The 27,203-nt window shown below is 36.0% G+C and overlaps 1 protein-coding gene across 4 annotated transcripts in view; it reads right to left on the bottom strand.

Moving 5' to 3' along the window:
- Positions 1-2,480: 2,480 nt before the first annotated feature.
- Positions 2,481-27,203, bottom strand: part of sif (still life) — a 727,300-nt gene continuing 702,577 nt past the window's right edge. For 3 of the 4 annotated variants that reach the window (XM_069812852.1, XM_069812854.1, XM_069812853.1), the window contains one exon: positions 2,481-6,779. The gene's annotated coding sequence lies outside the window, so the exon portion shown is untranslated. The remainder of the gene's footprint in view (positions 6,780-27,203) is intronic. The other variant, XM_069812855.1, reaches the window with a different exon arrangement.

Genomic DNA, 27,203 nt, shown 5'->3' with positions numbered 1-27,203 from the left:
CTATTTTTAATGAATAATTAGAAATAATTGAAAGTTGCCTGTTAGTTCATTAACATTTACAACAGTGATAACAGTAAGCATTATGACCTAAAGTAATAATTTATAACTTTGTCGGTGGTGGTGGTGATGATGATGATGATGATGATGATGATGATGATGATGATGATGATGATGATGAGGGTAGTGGTGATGGTATTATTTTATAAAACAGCATACTGACTTGAAATTGTTTTGAAGAAAATAACTAAGAAAATTAATCTATTTATGCTAAAGCAGAAACAGTAAGATGAATACTTCTAAAACATACATAAGAATTTCAATAAATAAATAACTTAATATCATTCACATGTGACAACACACCACTCTGCCCCTGTACGATTGAAATTAATTCTCTGAAATCCAGCCTATTATCTTCGCTCTAGTTTGCAGAGTTTGTATGTGGGTATTAAGTAAGTATTCTATTTTTGAATTATTCAGGTGTTCTAATGATATGAAAATAAGGTATATCCAGAGCAAGAAATTATTACGCAGTTTGTGTTTATATTTCCAAATGTATATGTTGCACGAACATCCAAATAGTTATAAAACGTACATGTAATTTAGTCACAAAAGTATAAATACAGTACAGTATATTACTTTTTTATTAGTACCGTATATTTGTAACGAAAATTATATTCATTTCTAAAGGAAAAAAAAATGACAACTAAAATTCATTAAATGCAGTCAATATGTGGATAGAGCCAACATATAACATGAGATGTTATAATACGTTTTCGTATGAAGAAAAGTAAATGCTAATGAGAAATTCATTCTTAAAAATGCAACCAAACTCCATTACACAGACCACAGTCAAGGCTAGACTACAAAATGCCAACTGGTGCACTGCAAAATTTAATTTAATCAAGATGAAACGATATTAACGAAAAGTATGCAGTGTTTTTACTATTAAAGTCAGAAAATTAAGTACCAGTACTGAATTATAAATTAACATATACACAACTTACAAATTAGAAATAAATAAATACAGAGATAATCAAAGAACGAAAGTTTATGTCGATCCACATGTTAAGCAATATTTACAACACAATTTCTTAAGAGTTTTTCTCTCGGATTGTTTTTTTCATAAAATAATTTAACTTAATATATGTAGTAACTAAACAGCTTGGAGATCAGCTATCCACACTAGACATCTAGGTTTCGATCACCCCAAACAGAATATGTAGTGAATACACACGGTATGTGGGCAGAATTTCCCGGGTTCTCTCATTTTATTCTGCATTAATTCTACTAAATCTCCATAACTTATCTTAATTTATATCGCTGGCGCAGCAAATAATAGCTTCGTATCATTTCCAGTGAACATAATCACAAAATCTTAAATAAATCATACAAATGTCTTGACTTTGGCATCTATGTCATTACGACACAAGACACGGCCGTAAATAAATAAGTAAATAAACAAACAAACAACCTGCGATTTTTCCTGCTGGATACAAAGGTGAGAATCTGTAACTGGTAAACTAATGCTGGGTGAATAGATTGTAGAGAAACTGCAACACAGACTCCAGTTACGCAGACAGCTTGATATCAGGACATGTAGCACATTATCAGTAATTCGATACCACAAGCTGTTAATGTAAAATAGATATTATTAAATTGAGAAAGGAGATGCTGAAACTATCTTCCTTTTCTTTTGAACATTTATTGTACCTACTTAAGAAATGGAGGCAATGTTTTCTTAAATGCTATTTTTCAAATGTATTCTTCATCTTACGATGTTTGGTGACGTATATTTTTCAGTTCTTTCGGGATATGTGAATTATTTTTGTGTATGTTTTTAATAGTTCCCTAGAAATGAATATCGCAAGGGTTTAGGTCGGAAGATCGAAGGTCCACACATTCCTACTGATAATTATATCCTCGAATACTCTCTGAATTTCGTTCACAAAATAGTTAGCTATATGTGCTGTTGCAGAATCCTGTTGAAAGAAGACAAAGGCATGCTCCCTCTCTAACTGGATTTTGCAACAGCATATACAGCAGCTGACTATTCTAAGGATGAACTTCCTAGAGTATTTGAATTATCAGTAGGATTGTGTGGCCTCTTCAATCCCCAGACCTAATCCTTTGTGGCTTAAACTCTAAAAGACAAAGTATAAAAAATAATCCACATATCGGTACGGTACCCTGGAAGAACTTAAAAATAACATTCGAGAAAACATTGCCTTTATTTCTCAAGGGAAGCGAGTCAATTATGTTTTAATTGCTCATATTTAATAATACTTTACATTAAATAATTGATTAAATGGCGATCTTACTCGTGTTAATTATGTAAGCATGTGCGGCTTACAGCTGTTTCGATGCTATTCAACACCATCCTCAGAGCCTACTAGATCTCGGCACTATCTCAACTTCGATGCCTGTTGTGTGGGTGTGTCCATGTGATGAAGAGTTGTGTCAAATAGTGTGTGTGTTCTGAAATTGATCTGTATGTTGAGAATTTGATTGGAGTGTGTTTTAGTGTGTCTCCACATTTCATATTGTTCTAGTGTGTTGAGTTTTTGGTTTTTGGGTTGTATGTGTAGGATTTCCATGTCTGTATTTATGTTATTGTACGTGTGGTTAGCCTTAGTTATGTGTTCGACATATGTAGATGTATTGTGTCCTTTGATTATTGTTTTAATGTGTTCTTTGTATCGAGTTTGGAATGATCTGCCTGTCTGTCCAATGCAGAAACTGTCACAACTATTGCATGTGAGTTTGTATACGCCTGCGTGGTTGTATTTATTTGTTTGTGTGTTGAGATGTCTTTGTAGTGTGTTTTCTGTTCTGTATGCTATGTTGTATTTCTGTTTTCTGAATGAGGATGCGATCTTGTGTGTGTTTTTGTTTTCATATGTTAGTGTGATGTATTTCTTGTGTTCTTGTGTTTGTGTTGTGTTTTGTGTGCTTTTGTGTTTGTTGAGTTTTTGTTTTGTCTTCCTTATGATGTTGTCTATTATGTTTGGGTTGTAACCATTTTCTTGTGCTATATATTTGATTGTGTTCACTTCTTCATTGTAGTGTTGTTGGCTCATGGGTATGTTGAGTAATCTGTGTACCATTGTCCTGAATGCAGCATGTTTGTATTGTGTGGGGTGATTACATAAGAACATGTGAACACATAACTAATGCTAACCACACATACAGTAACATAAATACAGACATGGAAATCCTATACATACAACCCAAAAACCAAAAACTCAACACACTAGAACAATATGAAATATAAGACACACTAAAACACACCCCAATCAAATTCTCAACACACAGATCAATTTCAGAACACACACAGTATTTGACACAACTCTTCATCACACGAACGCACCCACACAACAGGCAGCGAAGTTGAGATAGCGCCGAGATCTAGTAGGCTCTGAGGATGGTGTCGAATAGCACCGAAACAGCTGTAAGCCGCACATGCTTACATAATTAACACGAGTAAGATCGCCAATTAATCAATTATTTATATTCAAGTGTTAAAAGTAGTGTATGAAAGATTCGACATGGACTTTACATTAATTGTTTGTGGTGTATCAAATTATCGATACTGTGCTGCATTTCACAAATAGCAAGCTGTTTGCATAGCTTGAATCTGCGATCGGCTTGTCTTGAGAGCCAGGTTGCTGCATTGTAGTTTCTCTACAGATGTTAAGAAATGGCTAAGCATAAAAAAATTATTGTATGATATGGATATGCATTAGCCTACTCTTAGGAATTGTTTTATATATTATTAAACTTCGTCATTTTGTGTCAAATGCAACATTTACATTTGTTTTGTGTAACTTATGTGACTACAATTTTTCAGCTATTAGGTCCCTCTGCTTTAAATTGTGTAGTTATGTACTTCTTTTTCAATAATAACAATACTATTTGAAATATAAGCACAATTATATACAATGTGTTAAAACTGTGCAATTTCTATCCAAGTACCGGTAACTATATTCTGAATCTGAACAAATTCCCTAAAAATCCTCAAAGTAATTAGCATTTTGGAAGCCTTACTAAAGTTCAGGGAAATTAAAAATCCATTTATTTGCTGATTGTTGATTATAAAGAAACAACGACTGTCTGTAGGCTGGATTTAGCTGTACCAGGACTGCGAAAGGAATAATATTGCCAGTTTATAAGTCTCAAGAATTTGCTCAGATCCAACAGTAAACTCATTTTAATTGCTTTATTTTCTTCTTTATACGTATAAAACCAGGTAGACAGTCATATTTTAAACCCTTTTCTTTTTTTTTAACAAGGTTTGATGTAAAATATTACTGCCTCTCCATTTACGAGTTATTAACAAGGATAATAATCAATGAGGTGCTCTTTTATGTTACAGATGTTGAGCTTTGTCTCATTACACTGACGAGAAATTGCACAAAATATGAGGTGGGTGTCGACAAACTTATGACGTACTAACATATTGTTGCAGTAATAAAGACTTAAAATCGCACGCTCTAAAATTGTTTAACTACTCACTCACCAATAGGCTACTTCAACAGCTGATATGCAAACAGTTATGTTCATATCTGAGCAATGTTTCCACAGGCAAATGAACATTGGAAACTCCACATTTTGGCCTTTCGTACGTTTTCCTACTGTAGAGCGAAGACGATGAGCACATTCTTGTACGGTAATTAAAGAATCCAAACATCTAGTAACATAATATACGGTACGTAAGATTGTTCATGTGACTGTTATTGAACAAAGTGCATTGGCAGAAGAACTGTGTTGGGAAACCTTCGATACAGCCTAATGTTACGTCTAGTATTTTTTTTTTCCAGTTACCTAGGAACAAAGATCCTCCGGTTACGTTACTGGGAAACGAAACCAAGTTTTGTATTTGATTTGAGGCATGAAAATGTTTGGTGATGATGGTATAATGCATGGTGTTGCATAACGATATAATCAATTCTTGTAATTGAATTACAAATTGACAAAATATCATAATGTTATGAGTACCCTTCCTTCATAACAACTACTGGAGGAACATCATTCCTCAATTTGAAGCTCATTCAATAATTTTTAAATGTACTATTAGAACTTGACCACTCACGCTTGACACGATGTAACTATGACAGATAGTAAATGATATATATGTACAAATGATGAATGGGTATCTCCGTGGTAACATATGATAATGGGATTTTAACATTTGATATACTTTTAGTAAAGCTGATGTAATGTATCTTATAATACTAAACCACAAAAATACATTCCAAGTTTGAGCTATTTTTAACCACCTCACACAGGCTCGTAGGCCATACGTATGCAATTTTTTTGTATTGCCTTGTCCATACTTTTAAGTCAAATACAGTTAGCAGCATTCCAAAACTGTCAATAATAACAAATATATCTTTCAGTCCATCATCCAGCGATGTTCGTAAGAGAGTGATAGACATTTCCTAAATATCAATTTCTTTTTTATCACAATTACCCAGGACTTCAACAACATCAACAATACATAACTTGTAATTTTAATAACATATCTCATTGTGAACATACTCTTGTCTATAAGCAACGCTTTCTTTTTCAAACAGGACTTCTTTACGTTATATATAACCTATCTCTCAGGGTTGATCGGATATCAAGTTTGCAGCTCAGTATATATTATATACATTGGATTTCAATAAAATCAACAAAACATTCTGTAAGATTATTTTCTGTGAAAATATAAAGTAGAATTTCAACAAATATTTATTGATTTCTTACTAGGAAGAAATTTATTAACAGTAGCCTCAGAACACTTACGTAGATTAATAAATTGGAAAAAATAAGCCACTTTATAAAATATTTCCGATGTTACCATAACGATAATGTAACGGGTAAAATTATTCTTTATACCAAAATAAAAAAAAGTGGCTAGTTTGTTTCAGGATATTAGACGAGTAACAGAAGTGTTCTGAGAAGAAATCGCCATTCTGTACTTCTTGCTCAATTTTATATAAGGGTTATGGATTTCAGTTCTAATTTGATTTCAAATCAACCCTCCAACCTTACACCACAAATACACCTTCACTTGTGCTCGTACACCATCCAAATAATGATGTTAAGCTTGTGACAAACTTTCAATGTACCGTATAATGAAAACAGTATAACAGAACCAATCATAATGCCCAATATAAATCTGAAAAAAGTGTTTTATTATTATTATTATTATTATTATTATTATTATTATTATTATTATTATTATTATTAACTATAACAAGATTCCGGAAGACACTTTTCTGGTAGTTTGTTGCCATGCTCACAATCTGAAAAAAAAAAAAAAAAAATGACGGTTGTATACAATGCAGTAATTAAATAGACTGTTCTTGTTGCCACACTCACTGTTTCATTAGGTTAGAAGAATGGCATACTAGGATAGCATACCTACTTAAGTGAACAGTTCTTTGAAAGAAAGTGATTGCTTAACATCAAAATTGTTTCAACTGCATACCAGTATAGTTTTTATGGGAATTCAGACCACATGCCAACATTCATTTGTACAGTTTCTACTCAAAATTCCAGATAAATCTTGGGCATTGCAATCTTAAAAAAAAAAAAAAAAAAAAAGAAAAGAACAAAATATATTAACAGTGCATGTAATATTGTAGTAAATAATTTTAAAATAATTTTTGTCACGGTTTTTATCCTATTATTGTCACTAAACACACTGCATCTTGTTGAAAGAGGTGCTCATTCTTCTTTTCACACATTCATAGCCATTCTGGAGACGTCCTGGCACGTGGTGTGCTTACTGCTTCCTGAAAATGAGACATAATACATTTTTACGCAAATTGTTGTATATTCTATGAAAATTATCTTCCTATTCCTGCTATGTCTAAGGTCCCCCATTAGCTCAATGCTACAGAGGAGACTTATCATACCACAACCTCATGTTCGATCTGTGGTGCTAACTGAAGTGATACTTGTGGTGAATAATCTCGAAGTATGAGAGTTTTCCTCAATATTACGAGGCGTGTTCTTGAAGTAAGTTCCAAAAGGGTGTACTAAGTAAACTGGAAGATATTTAAAAACCATTTTTGTTGCATTGTATTCTCCACACTTCAATTACTTCTCAACATAATCTCCACCATTATTGAGGCATTTATCGAGTCGTGGCACAAGTCTTGCTAGCCCCTCATTGTAGAATTTTCCCGCCTGTGATGCGAACCACTCCCGCACTGCTGTTTTCACTTCATCGACGCCATCAAAACTTTGACCAGCAAGGAACTTCTTGAGGTGCAGGAAGAGATGAAAGTCACTTAAAGCCAAATCCGGGCTGTAGGGGGGATGGTCAATTTGTTCCCAGCCAAATTTCGAGATGAGATTTTGGGTGTCACGAGCTGTGTGTGGCCGAGCGTTGTCATGAAGCAACACAACTCTGTCGGTCAGCATCCCACGTCTCTTGTTCTGAATTGCGCAATGGAGCTTCTTCAAGGTCTGACAATAGGTTTCTCTATTAATGGTTTCACCCCGAGGCAAGAATTCGATGAGAAGGACTCCTTTTCTGTCCTCCCAAAAAAAAACCAGTGCACATGATCTTGCGTGTTGACATGGTTTGTTTGAATTTCTTTTTCCTTGGCGATGCAGTGTGCTTCCATTCCATGGACTGCTGCTTTGATTCAGGTGTCATGTGAGACACCCAAGTCTCGTCACCTGTCACGATATGGTCAAGAAACTCATCGCCTTGCTCACTGTAACGTGTGAGAAAGCTCAATGCACTGGAATCTCGTTTGGTTATGTGTTCCTCGGTGAGCATCTTGGGTACCCATCGTGAGCACAATTTTTGATATTGTAATCCATCTGTCACAATTTTGTAGAGAACACTCCACGACATTTGTGGAAAATTCTAGGAAAGCAAAGAAATTGTGAACCTCCTGTCTTCATGAATTTTTTCATCGACAGCACGCACCAAATAGTCATTGATCAAAAATGGCTGACCTGTACGTTGCTCGTCATGCACAGAGATGCTGCCCTCGAACTTCCTAACCCATCTCCTGACCATTCCATCACTAATGGCACCATCACATACACTTCACAAAGTTGACGATGAATGTCATCTGGTTTGATGTTCCTCGCATTCAAGAAACGGATAACAGACCACATCTCACAGTCGGCGGGGTGCTCGATCACTTTAAACATTTCAACTGATCACAACTAACCACATACACGGACTGAAGCTCTGAAACTGCATGCACAGCTTGCCTGAGGACTGAAGAAGAAAACACACATGCAAAAAATAATGATTGCAGCGATGCGACGGCTATAATTGAAAACGGAACTTACTTTAAGAACACGCCTCGTACCAATTTCATTGCGAACTCTACTTTTCGTCCTACTTTCCATTTCATGTTTCATGAATATAGTTTCAGGGTAAGATGTAGGAACTTCGGTGGTGTCAGATGAAGATGACCACCCACACTAATACTTATATGTGAAAAGTCCATGGCTGTAGACTGGTGTCAGACACAGATGTTCTATAGGCGAAACCTATTGGCATATGGGTGTATATTTCAGTACCAGATGATGAATGCCTTGTGGCAAGACTCACTAGCACCCAAGGGATTATCCTGCCAGTTCGAGATCACCAAAATGACATCCCACTGTGTTCGGGTACCATCTTTGTCATACTGAAAAACCACTCTTACAGTTTTCATTTACCTCATCTTATTCCCATGTGGACCATTAGCCGAATGGCTAGAGCGTCCACTTTCCATGCAGGTAACCTGGCTTCGAATCCCGGTAGATCAAGTGGAATTAGCTGTCGAAGAAGGCAGTGCTTGTCGTAGGTTTCCACAGGGTACTCCAATTTTTCCTACCAGCATTCCACCATTGCTTTATTAATCGTCACGGTTATGTGGTGTTAAGTGATTTACCTCCCGGTGTGCACCGAGGGAAATGCTAAATTGTTGGTTAAAAGAATTACAGCTTTGGCGTATTACTCTTAAACGGGGTTGTTTGGGTGAAGGATGCAGAGTCGAATACCTGCCATTGGTTAAAAAAAAATCGCCTCTAGCTTCTAGAATTGTACTTGCAGGTCATTCGTTCAATCTCTCCATTCACTTATTCTTCCTCTACATTCTCATCTCGATGATTTGGACGAGCCACTGAGGCAAAGATACACGGTCGCGAGGTTCTCTCTACATTTTCGCCCCTCACACACAGTTGCCTGCCGTGCAGTTGTGGTATCACCAAAGTCTAGTATATATGAGCTATTCGATCTCAAATCGACCGAAATATAGAGAAAATTGACCTTACAATTTCTAAATAGAATGAAACTTTTTTTTGTACGTAGAGAACTGTGATACAATCCTTTGTGCAAAGTTTGAGGCATCAGAACTTCATAGTGTTTAAATTAAAAATATTTAAATTTATCGTATTTTCATAAAATTAGCAACTTTAAACTGTTGTGGCTCCGAAACCCTTTCACCCAATGATCAAAATCATGGTTTATTTTGATGATAAGAAATTAAAGTTTATATTGATATATAAACAGATTTTCTTCCTTTTTATGGAAATGGAGAAATTTAGATTTTTCCTCATTAAGACCCCTTTGGCTAGGAAAAAATATTTAAAAAGTATATAGTTAGATTCCGCATTGAAAGTACAAATAAACACATATTTTTTACTGGCGGTATGTTGATAAGAAAGTATTGAAAATATCAAATAATGAAAATAAATAGTATGCGCGTGAACTAACCAGCTGACTGTGAGATGGGAGCTTAGCCGAGACAAGCAAGGCCAGGAGACAAACACGTGACGTGTCGTCTAGCAGCGCATGGCTGTGCTAGCTTTATCACAGGTTTTCATAAACACAGGAGTAAAATGACGCCCAACGCTCGCTTATCTTCAGCTCTCGGCCAGTGCGTGTGGTACTGTGCCGTTCAAGTCTAGGCGTGTGAAAATAATCTATTTAATACCCTCGAAACTTATTGCCGTATCACTAAGCAAACAATGCCGAATCCCTCTTAATAATGCAAGGTTTTTTCTCAATATTTTTTTACATTTTTACAAATGGCCAAAAAGCCTAAAAGTAAGTAAAATCAGATTATCTGTCTCTCTGTGTACAATAAAAATAAGGATTACTAATTACTTACTTACTGGCTTTTAAGGAACCCGGAGGTTCATTACCGCCCTCACATAAGCCCGCCATTGGTCCCTATCCTGAGCAAAATTAATCCATTCTCTATCATCATATCCCACCTCCCTCAAATCCATTTTAATATTATCTTCCCATCTACGTCTCGGCCTCCCTAAAGGTCTTTTTCCCTCCGGCCTCCCAACTAGCACTCTATATGCATTTCTGGATTCGCCCATACGTGCTACATGCCCTGCCCATCCCAAACGTCTGGATTTAATGTTCCTAATTATGTCAGGTGAAGAATACAATGCGTGCAGTTCTGTGTTGTGTAACTTTCTCCATTCTCCTGTAACTTCATCCCTCTTAGCCCCAAATATTTTCCTAAGAATCTTATTCTCAAACACCCGTAGTCTCTGTCCAAGTTTCACAACCATACAGAACAACTGGTAATATAACTGTTTTACAAATTCTAACTTTCAGATTTTTCGACAGCAGACTGGATGATAAAAGTCTCTCAACCGAATAATAACAGGCATTTCCCACATTTATTCTGTGTTTAATTTCCTCCCGAGTATCATTTATATTTGTTACTGTTGCTCCCAGATATTTTAACTTCTTCACCTCTTCAAAAGATAAATTTCCACTTTTTATATTTCCATTTCGTACAATATTCTGGTCACGAGGCATAATCATATACAGTACTTTGTCTTTTCGAGATTTACTTCCAAACCTATCTCTTTACTTGCTTCCAGTAAAATTCCCGTGTTTTCCCTAATTGTTTGTGGATTTTCTCCTAACATATTCACGTCATCCGCATAGACAAGCAGCTGATGTAACCCATTCAATTCCAAACCCTCTCTGTTATCCTGGACTTTCCTAATGGCATACTCTAGAGCAAAGTTAAAAAGTAAAGGTGATAGTGCATCTCCTTGCTTTAGTCCGCAGTGAATTGGAAATTCATCTGACAGAAACTGATCTATACAAACTCTGCTGTACGTTTCACTAAGACATATTTTAATTAATCGAACTAGTTTCTTGGGAATACCAAATTCAATAAGAATATCAAATAAAACTTCTCTCTTAACCGAGTCATATGCCTTTTTGAAATCTATGAATAACTGATGCACTGTACCCCTATACTCCCATTTTTTCTCCATTATCTGTCGAATACAAAATATCTGATCAATAGTTGATCTATTACGCCTAAAACCACATTGATGATCCCCAATAATTTCTTCTACATCTAGAGTTAATCTTCTCAAAAGAATATTGGACAAAATTTTGTACGACGTCAACAAAAGTGATATTCCTCGAAAGTTACTACAGTTAGTCTTGTCCCCCTTCTTAAAGATAGGTACGATAATGGACTCCTTCCATTGTTCTGGTACAACTTCCTTTTCCCAAATAGCAAGTACAAGCTTATAATTTTCGTTAGATAATGCGCTTCCATCCTCTTGTATTAATTTGCTGGAATTTGATCGATACCTGGAGACTTATAATTTTTCAGATTTTCTATCGCAATTTCGACTTCAGAAAGTGTGGGTTCGGGTATAAATGGCTCAGCAGTTTGTATTTCAATTTCGTCCCGATCATTTCTGTTTGGCCTATGTATATTTAGTAGTTGTCCAAAATAATTTTTCCATCTGTTCAGGATTGAATGAGCGCCTGCAAGCAAGTCACCATTCTCATCCTTGATCACGTTTACCCTTGCCTGATATCCATTCTTGAATTCCTTATGCCCTTATATAAATCTCTAATGTTTTTATTCTTACTATTTGTTTCTACCTCATTCAGTTTTTCCTTCAAGTATTCTCTCTTTTTATTCCTAATCGTACGATTTGCTTCCCGTCTTATATTGAAATAATTATCTCTATTCACCTCAACTGGATCCTGTAAGAATTTCAATTTTGCCTGTTTCCTCCTTTCTACTACCATGCAACAATCTTCATCAAACCACGGTTTCTTTTTCTTAGTTTCATAATAACCTATGCTCTATTCAGCTGCAATTTTGATATTATCTCGGATATTTTCCCACATGCTATTTACATCTAACTCTTCTTCAACATCGTCGCAACTTGCTAATACGGCAAACCTATTTGAAATTTCGGCCTGGTAATGTTGCTTAGTTTCCTCCTCCTTTAATTTCGGAATATTGAATCTTCTAATATTAACTTGTTGCTCTACTTGCTTGGCTACTGATAGTCTTTCTCTTAGTTCTCCAAATTACTAAATAATGGTCAGAATTACAGTCTGCCCCCCTGAAGGTTCGAATGTCTACTATACTAGTATGTCTTCTTTTATCTATTAAGATGTGATCTATCTGGTTATGTGTCAATCCATCTGGAGAAGTCCAAGTATATTTATGTATATCCTTATGGGGGAATGTTGTACTTTTAACAATTAAATTTTTTGATGTGGCAAAGTTGACTAACCTAACTCCATTGTCATTACTAGATATGTGTAGGCTCTCTTTTCCAATAGTCGGTTTAAAAATATCCTCCCGTCCTACTTTAGCATTGAAATCCCCCAATAAAATTTTCATGTGATATCTAGGTAACTGATCAAAAGTCTGTTCCAATTCCTCATAGAAGCTATCCTTTATATGGTCGTCTTTCTCTTCTGTAGGGGCATGAGCATTTATAACTACGATATCGTACCATCTACCTTTAAGTACTAAATATGATAACCTATCACTGATAAATTCGACCTTTTTTACTGCTGATTTTATTCTTTTATGAATAAAGAATCCTGTTCCTAATTGGTGATTATCGTTTCCTTCCCCATAATACAACAAATAATCTCCTATTTGTGTTATGCCATTCTCATCTAACCTAACCTCCTGTACTCCCACAAAGTCTATTCTATATCTAGCTAGTTCTTTTGCTACTAATGTTACCCCTCCTGTTCTATATAGACTTGTAACATTCCAAGTACCAAATTTCAAAACCTTATTCCTTTGCTGTGGTCGTGCCAGAGAATCAGTCCCATTCTGAGGCTTATTTGAAGGATTCGTAACAAGCTGTTTTTTTACGGTGAAGGGTTGTTAGCCCTTCGCCCAACCCCCAAGCTGGAGGACCACCCCTCATCGGCTGTCCATTACTTCTTAACATAACCTACCAAATGTCAGCTTCAAAATAAGCTCTCGTTCAATGTTCTGCAGTAAATGGTTCCAGAGTTCTGAGCGCTGAAAGAGGCTTGTTTTTATAAAATGCGTTAAATTTGTCGCTCAATAATACGAAAACCGTTTGACTTTCGATAGTATATTTTTGAAAATGCACTCCCCTCAGCACCTTGTATAAGTAGGGAGAAAATTAGAGAATAAAAAAATGTGAGGTTTTTTACTGATCAATTTCATATGGAATAACCCGTACAGTCACGAAGCTTGAGTTGTGAGGGTGCTAGGAACAATAGACTGTGCCAGTACTATTTCGCATTGTCTGTAATGAGGCGATATTAGCGATCCTACTGGTTAGTAGCTATCTATGGATGCATATTTACTACGTATTGAGCTTCGTGACTGTTATACTAGACTGTAGTATCACGTTGTTGTTCACATTGGTGAAGTGACTTTCTGTCGAGTTCTGGCTTGATCTTCACTTTGTTTCGGTGATGAAGGATGTCAGACTTGCTGCTGCGATGGCTTTATATCTTCTTCTTCTTCTTCTCCTTCTCCTTCTCCTTCTCCTTCTCCTTCTCCTTCTCCTTCTCCTTCTCCTCCTCCTCCTCCTCCTTCTTCTTCTTCTTCTTCTTCTTCTTCTTCTTCTTCTTCAGGCTCTACAATACTCAGATGAAAGGTTTGGCCTTCTCAACAACTTTCTTCCATTCCTTACGGCTTCCAACTATCTTTGTCCAGTTTTCCACCTTCACCAATTTCAAATCATTCAGGACATCATCCTCCCATCTATTTTTTGGTCTACCCTGCTTTCTGTTAACTATTGGTTTCCATTTGTATATTTGTTTGACCAATCTATTATTCTCCATTCTATTTATATGACCAAACCATCCTAATCTTAGCGATTTTATATGATTTATTATGTTCCTATTCTTTATCAGCTCATTCAGTTCACTGTTATATTTAATTCTCCATGTACCATCATTCATTTTAGTTGAACCAAAAATTTTTCTTAGTACCAGTATTGCTCTTTCAAAAATTAGTACAGTAGTTTGTGTTTTATGGAGTTTTTAAGGACCCATGTTTCACTGGCATAAGTTACTACAGGTCTTATTGTAGTACAGTATAGCTTAAATTTGGACTGTTTAGATATCAATTTACTTCTAAATAACTGCAGGGTGGCATAGTATGCTTTGTTTCCCCATTACAATTCTTTCTCTTGTTTCTTCCTCAATGGTGTTGTTGTTATTAAGAGTTGATCCAAGATATTTGAAACTTGGAACTTGTTGAATCATTATATCATTTATTTTAAAATCTCATAAAATTTTCCTTTTTGTGCTGCATTTAAAAAATAAAAAAAAAAAAATTACTTAGTCATACGTTAAAACGTGTTAAAATTTTAAAAAAGATATATACCTTCGACAGACGGCCCGTTTCGACGTGATGTCACGTCTTCATCAGTGTCTCCTGAACTACTGGTGATCTTGAATTCTGCGATGTGCATTTGTCGATTGTAGGAGTGGGGGTATGTTGCTCTTATGGTGGGGACTGGTTGTTTGTGTGTTATGACGTATCATGACGTCGAATAATGTGTGGGTATTGAACTGTAATTGTGTGTTAAGTATATGTTGTGGGTATGTTATTGTATGTTTATATATTTCGCATTGTTCTAAGATGTTTAACTGTGAACTTTTCGGTGTGATGTGTAAAATTTCCATATCTGTTTCTATATTATTGTAGTCATGATTATTGTTGATAATGTGGTCTGCATAATTTGATGTGATGTAGGGTTTGGTTATAGCTTTAATATGTTCATTATATCTTGTGAGAAAGGATCTTACTGTCTGTCCTATGTAAAAATGTGGGCAACTATTGCATTTTAGTTTGTAAACTCCAGTTGAATTATATTTATTTGAATGTTTAATGTGATTATTTAGATATTTCTGTGTTATGTTATTTGTTTTGTATGCTATCTTGTATTTTAGTTTTCTGAATGAAGTTTCAATTTTGTAAGTATTGGTATTGTGATATGTTAATGTTATGTATTTATTCTCACGTGGTGTTTGTGTTGGTTTGTTCACCAGTAGTTCAGGAGACACTGATGAAGACGTGACATCACGTCGAAACGGGCCGTCTGTCGAAGGTAATTGTAACACTTTTTAACGTATGACTAAGTAATTTTATGTTTTTAACAAACAAAGTGTTAACGTGAACTTCAATCAGTGGATTAAAAATTTTGTTTTCTTCTCATTAATTATCAATCCGAAATTCATTGCTGTTCTTTTAAATTGTTAAATGTTTCTATCAAAGCCGATTTTGTTCTTGTGGTTATTATTATGACATCAGCATAAGCTATACATTGCCTTAATTTTGTTGTAATGTTTCCCCTCATCTCCAGTTTCTTCAATATAAGGTCTATAACCAAACCAAATAATGTAGCTCAAAGAGGATCACTTTGGATGGCTTTATGTATATTAAGCTATTATAATTTAGTGCTTATGTATCACGCAAAGGAAATTCCAAAGTCTCAACTCTTGAAAAAATAGTAATGAAACAAAAACAATGAAATTAATCAAGAAAGTTGACTAATTATATGTAGTGATACACCACGTGCCAACGCTATCCTGCACTGACTGGACGAAAGTGTCGAGGACACTCTCACTCGCCACTCCTTCCTTTGATTCGGGTACCACAAAGTGATGTGCTGCCAAGGCAGGATGAGGTGAGGTGAGATGTGCCCATTGCACTCAGCCTTGGTTCGTCTTGGTGAGAGTGGAAACGAGGCATTAGAATGAGCTGGATTATTCAAGTCTATTTTTCTCCTTTTATAAAGTAAGTCAAAGCCTCAGTCAGATACAGTCAACTAAAAACAGCTGAAGAATCGAAATTGAAGTCTTCTGTGAGAAATTTTTGGAAGACAAGACAGTATTGGGGCAGGCTTTCCTAGGATATTTCCACTTTCTCTGCCATTATCCCAGCAATTTTTCATAACCATAATAATCATTATAGTAGTAATTTTAATTGCTATTCTTGTCTTGTCTATTGTTACTGACATCACCATCCTCCTCAACATCATCGTTCTCGTCATCTCCATAGTAGTAGCAGTAGTATTATTCTGTGCAGAAAATAATGCCCCACATTTTTTATTAGTAAATATCTATTCTAGAAAAATTAAAACTACACACTTTATAAAAAGAGGTTTTTTACACACCCTATTTTTCCACATAATGTCTATCAACTATTATGGCCGTAAGCCACCGAGAAAGAAAGAAGAGCATGTATACCTTGTCTGTACCAGTCCTTACTCTGGTTACGCTGCAGACTTCACACATACGATTGTGAATATTCACCCAACATCTGTTTCTTTCGCAACAAAGAATTCTATTACAGCACATCGTTTGTAATGAGTATCACGGATAGACTCAATTTTGCATTGTTGCAGCATCTTTGCTGTCTCTTGCAACATGCTGAAACTTTGCGCACAGATGCAAGAAACTTCAAATACTTAATACCGACAAATTTTGTGTTCCTAACACATTGTTTTGACCGAGGAAAATTATATGGGGCATTCATTTCTGGCCAACCCGTTTAGTAGCAGTAATTCATTTAATGCTTTCAACTTCAGAATTCAATCAATCAATCTTCTTAATGTATCCAGCTGTTTGCTGACAACATAAAATCCACTATAGTCCACTGTAGTCTATTCAGTTGTTGTTTTTCACGAGAAATGAGGGGTATTTTGATCGGTGTTCATTATAGATGCTTGTTGCTAGTAGCCAGAGTTGGGGTGTAGTCAATATACTAAGGTTGGATAAAAAGTAATGGCAACAGTTCGATATTTCTGATATGGCTTTATTCACAGGGGTACAACATTTACGTACCTTCTATATAGTCGCTCCCCTTTTTATTACCTTTTGCCAAATGTGTGGAAGGTGTCGTACACTATCAGTGCGTCCATCTTTGTTGATGTTCCGTATTGACCGCCCTATAGCACGGATAAGTTCATCTCTGGTATTGTACTGGGTCCCTCGCAGTGGTTCTTTCACTTTGGTGAAAAGATCGTAATCGCATGGACTCATATCGTGTGAGTACGGTGGATGTTCCAGAATCTCCCATTGCCAGCGGCGCAAGAGGTCCTTGACAACAGCAGCGGTGTGACTCCTTGCATTATCGTGAAAAATGATGGGATTCTGTACCACCAAGTGTCGTCGTTTTCTCGTGAGGGCTGGACGAAGGTGATGCTGCAGGAACCTGGAGAAGTAGTCCGCGTTTGCCGTCTACCTTGGAGGTACAGCGTGGTGCAGTATTACCCAATCATTGTGATACACCACAATGAACATCACCTTCACAGCACATTGTGTAGGGCGCACTTTCTTCGGACGAGAAGAACCTGGATGCTTCCATTCATTTGACTGACGTTTCAAGTTTGGTTAGTTCGTATGAGCGAGCCCAGGCTTCGTCCACAGCGACGATTCGTCCAAGAAAGTCGTCATCTTTCCTTTGGTACCGGTCCAACAAGGCCTGTGCAACTGCATGGCGGTGCCATTGTTAAACCTCGGAAATTTCATGGGGTATCCAACGCCCTGTAATTTTGCGGTAACCCAGAATGTCTTGCAGAATGTGGAGCACAGTTTTGTGACATACTCCGACTTCCGCTGCTAACTCGCGCGCAGTCCATCGGCGATCAGCATCCAACAGGGAAGCAAGGAGTTGAACTGTGTTGTTCTCCATGCGGGGTCGTCCTGTATGGAGGTTGTCCTGAATGGCATCCCTGCCTTCCCGGAACGCTTTAACCCATCTTGCCACTGTGTGATATGGCAACGCTGCATCAGCACATGCTTCATGCAGTCCCGAAAACATTTTTGTGCACACGACCTCGTGTCACTTCAATTTTGATCCAGGAACATTGCTCTAGTTTTGTAAACGTGGTCTTAGGGCACTCGCACTATCCCTATGAAAGTCAACGTTCCACATACTGCAGTAGATTGACAGAGTACTGTCACTGCTGGCTGCACTTACTCATCTAACAGTCCTTGTTCATGTCCACACAGCTGGCAGCTCTCGAACGCACCATCGTCACGTGACAGCAGTGTTGCCATAACTTTTTATCCAACCTATGTACACTGCAGGGCTGTGTCTTCTGCAACTGGTACTGATGATTTTAATTTACTTCTTTTGTGATCCCATACTGCTCACAGCTGTCATTTAGCTTCAGTAGCATATCCCTTAGTATCACCTCCTCTTCTGCTAACAATGCCATATCATCAGCAAATCTTATGCACTTTATTCTTCTTCTTCCTACTTCTTCTTCCTGTCATCTCACAAGTGCTGCACACCTTCGAGTTGAAAACTTTAAATAATAAATAAAGAAATAAATAAATGATGAGTGAATGAATGAATGAATGAATGAATGAATGAATGCATGCATAAATAAATGAAGAGATAAATAAATACTGGTAAATAAGTAAATAATGCAAACAAGCAAATGGACAAATTTTCATGACAATAATGCTATAACTAAGAATTGCTATGTGAATAAATATTGCTATGAAATGATTAAGAAGGCAAGTAAAACCACATTTCTTCCGATTTTTTTTATTCGAGACATAAACAGACTATCTGGTTCTTCCATGTCCCTTTTTCTGCTTCCGTCAATTTTCCATTTTCATCTCCTCTCAGTGCTAGAGTTAGATAAGCAGACAGTCCTGCCTTCCTCATTCCACTAGGGTTCGTGTCTCCTTCGATAAATCTATTCATTTTAAAATTTATATACAAAAATGGTAGTGGTACTTAATTTAATAGCGTCAGAATTCATATACTTCGAGTCTGTTATTCTTTAAAAATATTTTTGCATAAAGTTGATGATAGTTGGTGATAACAAATTTATTATTACTATTATTATTATTATTATTATTATTATTATTATTATTATTATTATTAGGTCTACAGGTATTGTTATTTTTTGGTATTATTGTTTCTTCCATTCCTAGATTATGTTAGACCACCTTACTTTATTTCAGTTACCATAAATCGAAATACGATAATTCACTTTTGACCGTCACTTAATTCCACTACTTTGGAAAATATTAAACCATGTACATGTTTTAAGTATCCATAATATAATTATAGCACTATTTTATGACAAAATGGACGAGATTATTACTGCATATGGTATCAAAAGCTGGATAAGAGGATATGCAACATAGTTTACTTGTTCCATTTGATATCAGTATTCTACATCGAACCCAAGTATCCAGTCCTTAATTCTCGACGACTTGTGCCACAGAATTATTGGTAATTTTAAAGACCATTTAAATCATATTGCCATTCATTTTGGACGTTATTAATCATGTATAAATAAATCTCCCACTTTTAGTTTGAAATCTGTGCAATAAGAATGTGAATAATACCTATATAAGTTTACATTACTAATTCTTTAAATCGCCCATATTTTATTAATGCTCTGTGTATATAATATAATCATAGACACATACAATCTATTGCTTAAAAAGAAGAAAGACGTGACAGTGCATAGCTATAAAATAGAAACTCCCATGCCCGCAAACGGTGTTAATTTTTGAAAGAAAGCATGCTTCCCTTTTATCTGCTGATGTTAACCTTTAGAAAACCTGAATAATAGTGCATGACGTCATGACTGGATTGGTTAATATGTACTGTTCTTTATGAAGACGTCACTTAAAGAACTGTAAAAGTCTGGAGTATTTACTTTGAGGTTATAGTAGAGCAGGGATGCCTGCAGGTACAACAGCCCCTACAGAAAAGCCAGACTTTTTTTATTTTGTAATACTTACTTACTTACTGGCTTTTAAGGAACCCGGAGGTTCATTGCCGCCCTCACATAAGCCCGCCATTGGTCCCTATCCTGAGCAAGATTAATCCATTCTCTATCATCGTATCCCACCTCCCTAAATTCCATTTTAATATTATCTTCCCATCTACGTCTCGGCCTCCCTAAAGGTCTTTTTCCCTCCGGCCTCCCAACTAACACTCTATATGCATTTCTGGATTCGCCCATACGTGCTACATGTCCTGCCCATCTCAAGCATCTGGATTTAATGTTCCTAATTATGTCAGGTGAAGAATACAATGCGTGCAGTTCTGTGTTGTGTAACTTCCTCCATTCTACTGTAACTTCATCCCTCTTAGCCCCAAATATTTTCCTAAGCACCTTATTCTCAAACACCCTTAACCTATGTTCCTCTCTCAAAGTGAGAGTCCAAGTTTCACAACCCTAAAGAAGAACCGGTAATATAATTGTTTTATAAATTCTAATTTTCAGATTTTTTGACAGCAGACTGGATGATAAAAGCTTCTCAACCGAATAATAACAGGCATTTCCCATATTTATTCTGTGTTTAATATCCTCCCGAGTATCATTTATATTTGTTACTGTTGCTCCAAGATATTTGAACTTCTCCACCTCTTCAAAGGATAAATTTACAATTTTTATATTTCCATTTCGTACAATATTCCCGTCACGAGTCATAATCATATACTTTGTCTTTTCGGGATTTACTTCCAAACCTATCTCTTTACTTGCTTCCAGTAAAATTCCCGTGTTTTCCCTAATTATTTGTGGATTTTCTCCTAACATATTCACGTCATCCTCATAGATAAGCAGCTGATGTAACTCGTTCAATTCCAAGCCCTCTCTGTTATCCTGGTCTTTCCTAATGGCATAATCTAGAGCAAAGTTAAAAAGTAAAGGTGATAGTGCATCTCCTTGCTTTAGCCCACAGTGAATTGGAAACGCATCTGATAGAAACTGACCTATACAAACTCTGCTGTACGTTTCACTGAGACACATTTTAATTAACTGAACTAGTTTGTTGGGAATACCAAATTCAATAAGAATATCATATAAAACTTCTCTCTTAACCGAGTCATATGGCTTTTTGAAATCTATGAATAACTGATGTACTGTACCCTTATACTCCCATTTTTTCTCCATTATCTGTCGAATACAAAATATCTGGTCAATAGTTGATCTATTACGCCTAAAACCACACTGATGATCCCCAATAATTTCATCTACATATGGAGTTAATCTTCTCAAAAGAATATTGGACAAAATTTTGTATGTCAACAAAAGTGATATTCCTCGAAAGTTACTACAGTTAGTCTTGTCCCCCTTCTTAAAGATAGGTACGATTTTTATTTTGTAATACCGTATCCTATTATGTAAAAGTAAAAATATCCCCTATATATGTCATGAAGGCGCTTGGGGGGGGGGGCATGGAGGTACAGCTGCATGTTTTTTTTTTTTATCTCAATGCTAGAATGAGATGGTGTGGTTGGCACCACTCTCCTACTACCTTTTACCCCCAGGAAAGACCTGGTATTCAATTTGATAGGAGAATGAGTAAATCTAAGGGTCGTTCAGGTGTCAATTCATGAGGTACAGATCTAAAACTTCAGTATGATTTTCTAAACGTCTCAATATGGCGACGTATTGTATCTTTTGAAGCCCCAAGTTCTTCTGACAACCTATGAGTACTTTTTTAAAATCTTCTTCCAAAAGCCTCCGTGTTTTCTCAATGTCCCATACCTTAGCTTTTTCATGACGTAAATCTTTATATCTCCTTATCCATTACTGAAACACTGGAATAATCGTTGTGCTACACACTCACTAACATCACCTTCACCCTCGATTTCACGTAATTATTCTTCAATCTGCATCAGTAGCTATATAATCTTGTTTCCTGTAGTGCTTTGGAAGAACTTTAATCCCAAACTTTATCACCTCCATTTTATATTCTTTGCATTAACAATTGACGACTGCCACATGCTCACAATACACAATAATAACCATAGCGTCCTGTAAATTGCATTGTCAAACTAAAGAAAACCATTAAAATCTTATAAAACACCAAACTTAAAAAACTGACATTACTTATGTCACGACCTGATAACAATTGTTTTTATTACCATCTTGATTGAGGTTCTGCCTATATGTAAATCTATTAACAGGCAGTACATCTCACTTGAATGTATATGTTACAGCAGATGTGCTCATGGTGGGCAGGAATCGAGCATGCTCTGGGCGAGGTGGACAGACGAGGAGTTCAGTGGGAGCCAGTCAGTCACCAATCTCGTACTAAAAGGTTCTTAATCTGGGGTCTATGGACCCCTTGAAGGTCCTTGGATGGGCTTCAGAGGGCCCATGAAAGTCATATAAAAATTAACATGTATGCAATACATTATTTTGATGTAAAAAGCAGAAGCGTATCTAAAATGCTTCTCACTTTCTTGACATTTTCTAGGTAGGGATATTAGCTTTCACCAGATTTTTGAAAGGGTCCATGGCTCAAAAAAGATTAAGAACCACTGTTCTCGTGGGATTGACAAGAACATTTTATCGCTTTATTTCAATATTAGAAAGTTGTATTTGTAATATATTTACATAATCTAAACAACAAAATGTTTTGTTATATGCATTTTATTTTGTGTTTTTGACAACAATATTTAATTACTTCATTTCAATTTGTCTTTTCAAATTAGATAGCAATATATTTACATTATCTACACAACAAAATTCTTTATGTACGAGGCGTGTTCTTAAAGTAAGTTCCGTTTTCAATTATAGCCGTCACATCGTTGCAATCGTTATTTTGCGCATGCGTGTTTCCTTCTTCAGCTGTGCATGCAGTTTCAGAGCTTCAGTCCGTGTTTGTGATTAGTTGTGATCAGCTGAAATGTTTAAAGTGACCGAGCACCCCGTCGACTGTGAGATGCGGTCTGTTATCCATTTCTTGAATGCAAGAAACATCAAACCAGCTGACATTCATCGTCAACTTTGTGAGGTGTATGGTGATGATGCCATTAGTGATGGAATGGTCAGGAGATGGGTTAGGAAGTTCAATGACGAGCAGTGCATGGTCGGCCATCTTTGATCAATGACGATTTGGTGCGTGCTGTCGATGAAAAAATTCATGAGGACAGAAGGTTCACAATTTCTTCGCTTTCCTTGAATTTTCCACAAATGTCGCGGAGTGTTCTCTACAAAATTGTGACTGATCAATTAAGATATCGAAAATTGTGCTCACGATGGGTACCCAAGATGCTCACCAAGGAACACATAACCAAACGAGCTTCCAGTGCATTGAGCTTTCTCACACGTTACAGTAAGCAAGGCGATGAGTTTCTTGACCATATCATGACAGGTGACGAGACTTGGGTGTCTCACATGACACCTGAATCGAAGCAGCAGTCCATGGAATGGAGGCACACTGCATCGCCAAGGAAAAAGAAATTCAAACAAACCATGTCAACACGCAAGATCATGTGCACTGGTTTTTTTTTAGGGACAGAAAAGGAGTCCTTCTCATCGAATTCTTGCCTCGGGGTGAAACCATTAATAGAGAAACCTATTGTCAGATCTTGAAGAAGCTCCGTCGCACAATTCAGAACAAGAGACGTGGGATGCTAACCGATGGAGTTGTGTTGCTTCATGACAATGCTCGGCCACACACAGCTCGTGACACCCAAAATCTCATCTCGAAATTTGGCTGGGAACAAATTGACCATCCTTCCTACAGCCCGGATTTGACTCCGAGTGACTTTCATCTCTTCCTGCACCTCAAGAAGTTCCTCGGTGGTCAACGTTTTGATGGCGACACATCGCAATTCTACAATGAGGGGATAGAAAGACTTGTGCTACGACTCGATAAATGCCTCAATAATGGTGGAGATTATGCTGAGAAGTAATTGAAGTGTGGGGAATACAATGCAACAAAAATGGTTTGTAAATCTTTTTCCGTTTACTTACTACACCCTTTTGGAACTTACTTTGAGAACACGCCTCGTATTTCCTTATATGTTTTATTTTCTGTGTTTTGTAATAAGCAGGGAAATGTCTCAAACAATAATTTACTTTTCTAAAACTTACCTAATTGACGACAGATTGCTTTAAAATTTATATTAGTTGCATCTCCAACAGTATTATTATATGTTTAAATATATCTGGTGTTGTAATGTGGTTCAATGTTATATACAGGGCTTTCATTTCAAAACTTCCCAGTCTAAATAACTAATTGTTTAAATTGAATTGAATTTAAACAAAAAACACGTCAATTTAGATATTGAGGGGGAAGTCTGAAACCAGGCTTAATTGCATTTTAGATTTATTGAAAGTGGTTGTCTAAGCAAAAGAAATGTAAAGAACGGAAATAAAGTACAGTATCAAAAAAATTCCGAAACTAATTAACCATTTTAGTTCCACTGGTAACAAAAAATATGATGATGAAAATGATGACATACCGGTAATAATAATAATAATAATAATAATAATAATAATAATAATAATAATAATAATAATAATAATACCGGTAATATAAATGACATTCGAGTTGGAAATTGCTATGAAGGTTTTTCTGACATTGTTTATATGATCGATGAATATGCAGAACATTCATTTTCCAAGCTAAAATTAATAAAATATGAATTTTATTAAGAAAACGCATGGCACAACCACACTTAAATAATTTAAATTTGATTAGATTAAACATGACATTTTGGAGATTGATTCTGAAGGAAATTTTGTCTTCTCAAAGTGCTGAAAAGTTTCTCTTTAGAGTCTGGAGACTAGTACCGGTACCTATTAAAAGAAAAGAGTCTTAATAAATGTGTGACTGTGTTCAACATCAAAGAGGTGGATTATTATTATTATTATTATTATTATTATTATTATTATTAGTATTATTATTATTATTGTTTTTGCTATTACCATTTTGTATTTTTTTTTACTAGGGGTCTAATTATTATAGCTACTTTCACTGTGGGCCCGTACCATTCTTGATTTGTACCCATACAGTAAGTATGATATACGGTAGGTACTAACTCTATGTTTGTTCCTGATTGGAACGAGTGCAAGAATGTAGAGGGAAAAAATCTAACCTCACTTCTGCAGTTCAGTTACCGGTAATAGTATCGATAATTTAGTGAATGGTGAATGTTCCTACACCACCAACAGTCAAGGAACAATCAACAAGTGCAACGTCTTATCCACCTAATGTCAGTAATTTATAATTAAATCGTAATTCACCATATAAAGACTTCAAATCAAATAAAAGTGCTTGTCAAATATTTGAAAAACAATATCAGTAAGTAGTATAAACAGTTTAAAAATGGGAATATAAGGGTACAGTGCATCAGTTATTCATACATTTCAAAAAGGCATATGTCTCGGTTAAGAGAGAAGTTTTATATGATATTCTTATTGAATGTGGTATTCCCAAGAAACTAGTTCGATTAATTAAAATGTGTCTCAGTGAAACGTACAGCAGAGTTCGTATAGGTCAGTTTCTGTCAGATGCGTTTCCAATTCACTGTGGGCTAAAGCAAGGAGATGCACTATCACCTTTACTTTTTAACTTTGCTCTAGATTATGCCATTAGGAAAGACCAGGATAACAGAGAGGGCTTGGAATTGAACGGGTTACATCAGCTGCTTGTCTATGCGGATGACATGAATATGTTAGGAGAAAATCCACAAACGATTAGGGAAAACACGGGAATTTTACTGGAAGCAAGTAAAGAGATAGGTTTGGAAGTAAATCCCGAAAAGACAAAGTATATGATTATGTCTCGTGACCAGAATATTGTACGAAATGGAAATATAAAAATTGGAAATTTATCTTTTGAAGAGGTGGAGAAGTTAAAATATCTGGGAGCAACAGTAACAAATATAAATGATACTCGGGAGAAAATTAAACACAGAATAAATATGGGAAATGCCTGTTATTATTCGGTTGAGAAACTTTTATCATCCTGTCTACTGTCGAAAAATCTGAAAGTTAGAATTTATAAAACAGTTATATTACTGGTTGTTCTGTATGGCTGTGAAACTTGGACTCTCACTTTGAGAGAGGAACATAGGTTAAGGGTGTTTGAGAATAAGGTGCTTAGGAAAATATTTGGGGCTAAGAGGGATGAAGTTACAGGAGAATGGAGAAAGTTACACAACACAGAACTGCACGCATTGTATTCTTCACCTGACATAATTAGGAACATTAAATCCAGACGTTTGAGATGGGCAGGGCATGTAGCACATATGGGCGAATCCAGAAATGCATATAGAGTGTTAGTTGGGAGGCCGGAGGGAAAAAGATCTTTAGGGAGGCCGAGACATAGATGGGAAGATAATATTAAAATGGATTTGAGGGAGGTGGGATATGATGATAGAGAATGGATTAATCTTGCTCAGGATAGGGACCGATGGCGGGCTTATGTGAGGGCGGCAATGAACCTCCGGGTTCCTTAAAAGCCAGTAAGTAAGTAAGTATAAACAGTTTGGTTTTGTGTAACTTTATTTTTCATATAATATTTTTGCTATGATGAAACCAATTGTTTAATTTTTTCAAATTCTGAAAAGTACCTAGTATAAATATATTAAATTTAACACTAATTTATCTCTCATTTCATGAACATTCCGATTCTGTATGCAACTTATTCATTATTAACGAATGAGTGAACAATTCATTTTCTGAGCTTACCCAGCAAGACGAAATCAAAATTTTCTTGATAAGATTGCTTAGCGATAACAAAATTATATTAAAAATAAATTAAACAAAAATATAAATAAATTATAGCTATAAATAATATTTAAGAAGTAAAATTTGAGATTTCTCATATTTCCGTTTTCCCTGCCGTCATTTTACCATTTCTTTATCCTTCACCATCTTGTAAAATCAACAGGAAACTGTTTAATCATTGTTAAGAAATTCCTTGATTAAAATAGTTAGGTGTACAAGTAACCCAAGCAAATCTTTGTCATTGGCACCCACATCTGAAGTTAGGCAACACAAATGAACAAGATAGGTACCGTACCAGTATTCCATTTCAACATGGCTAAAGTTTGAAAGATCCACCACTGATTAAATAGTACTATACCAGTTTTTATGGTGGAGAACTGGATTTCGTAGTGATTCTTTGTGGACAAAATTAATGTGGCAAATTTTCTTGGAGTACAGGG

Source organism: Periplaneta americana, chromosome 16 (assembly GCF_040183065.1).
Source record: "Periplaneta americana isolate PAMFEO1 chromosome 16, P.americana_PAMFEO1_priV1, whole genome shotgun sequence".
NCBI classification, from domain to species: domain Eukaryota; kingdom Metazoa; phylum Arthropoda; class Insecta; order Blattodea; family Blattidae; genus Periplaneta; species Periplaneta americana.
This window is presented reverse-complemented; position numbering and strand designations above follow the sequence as displayed.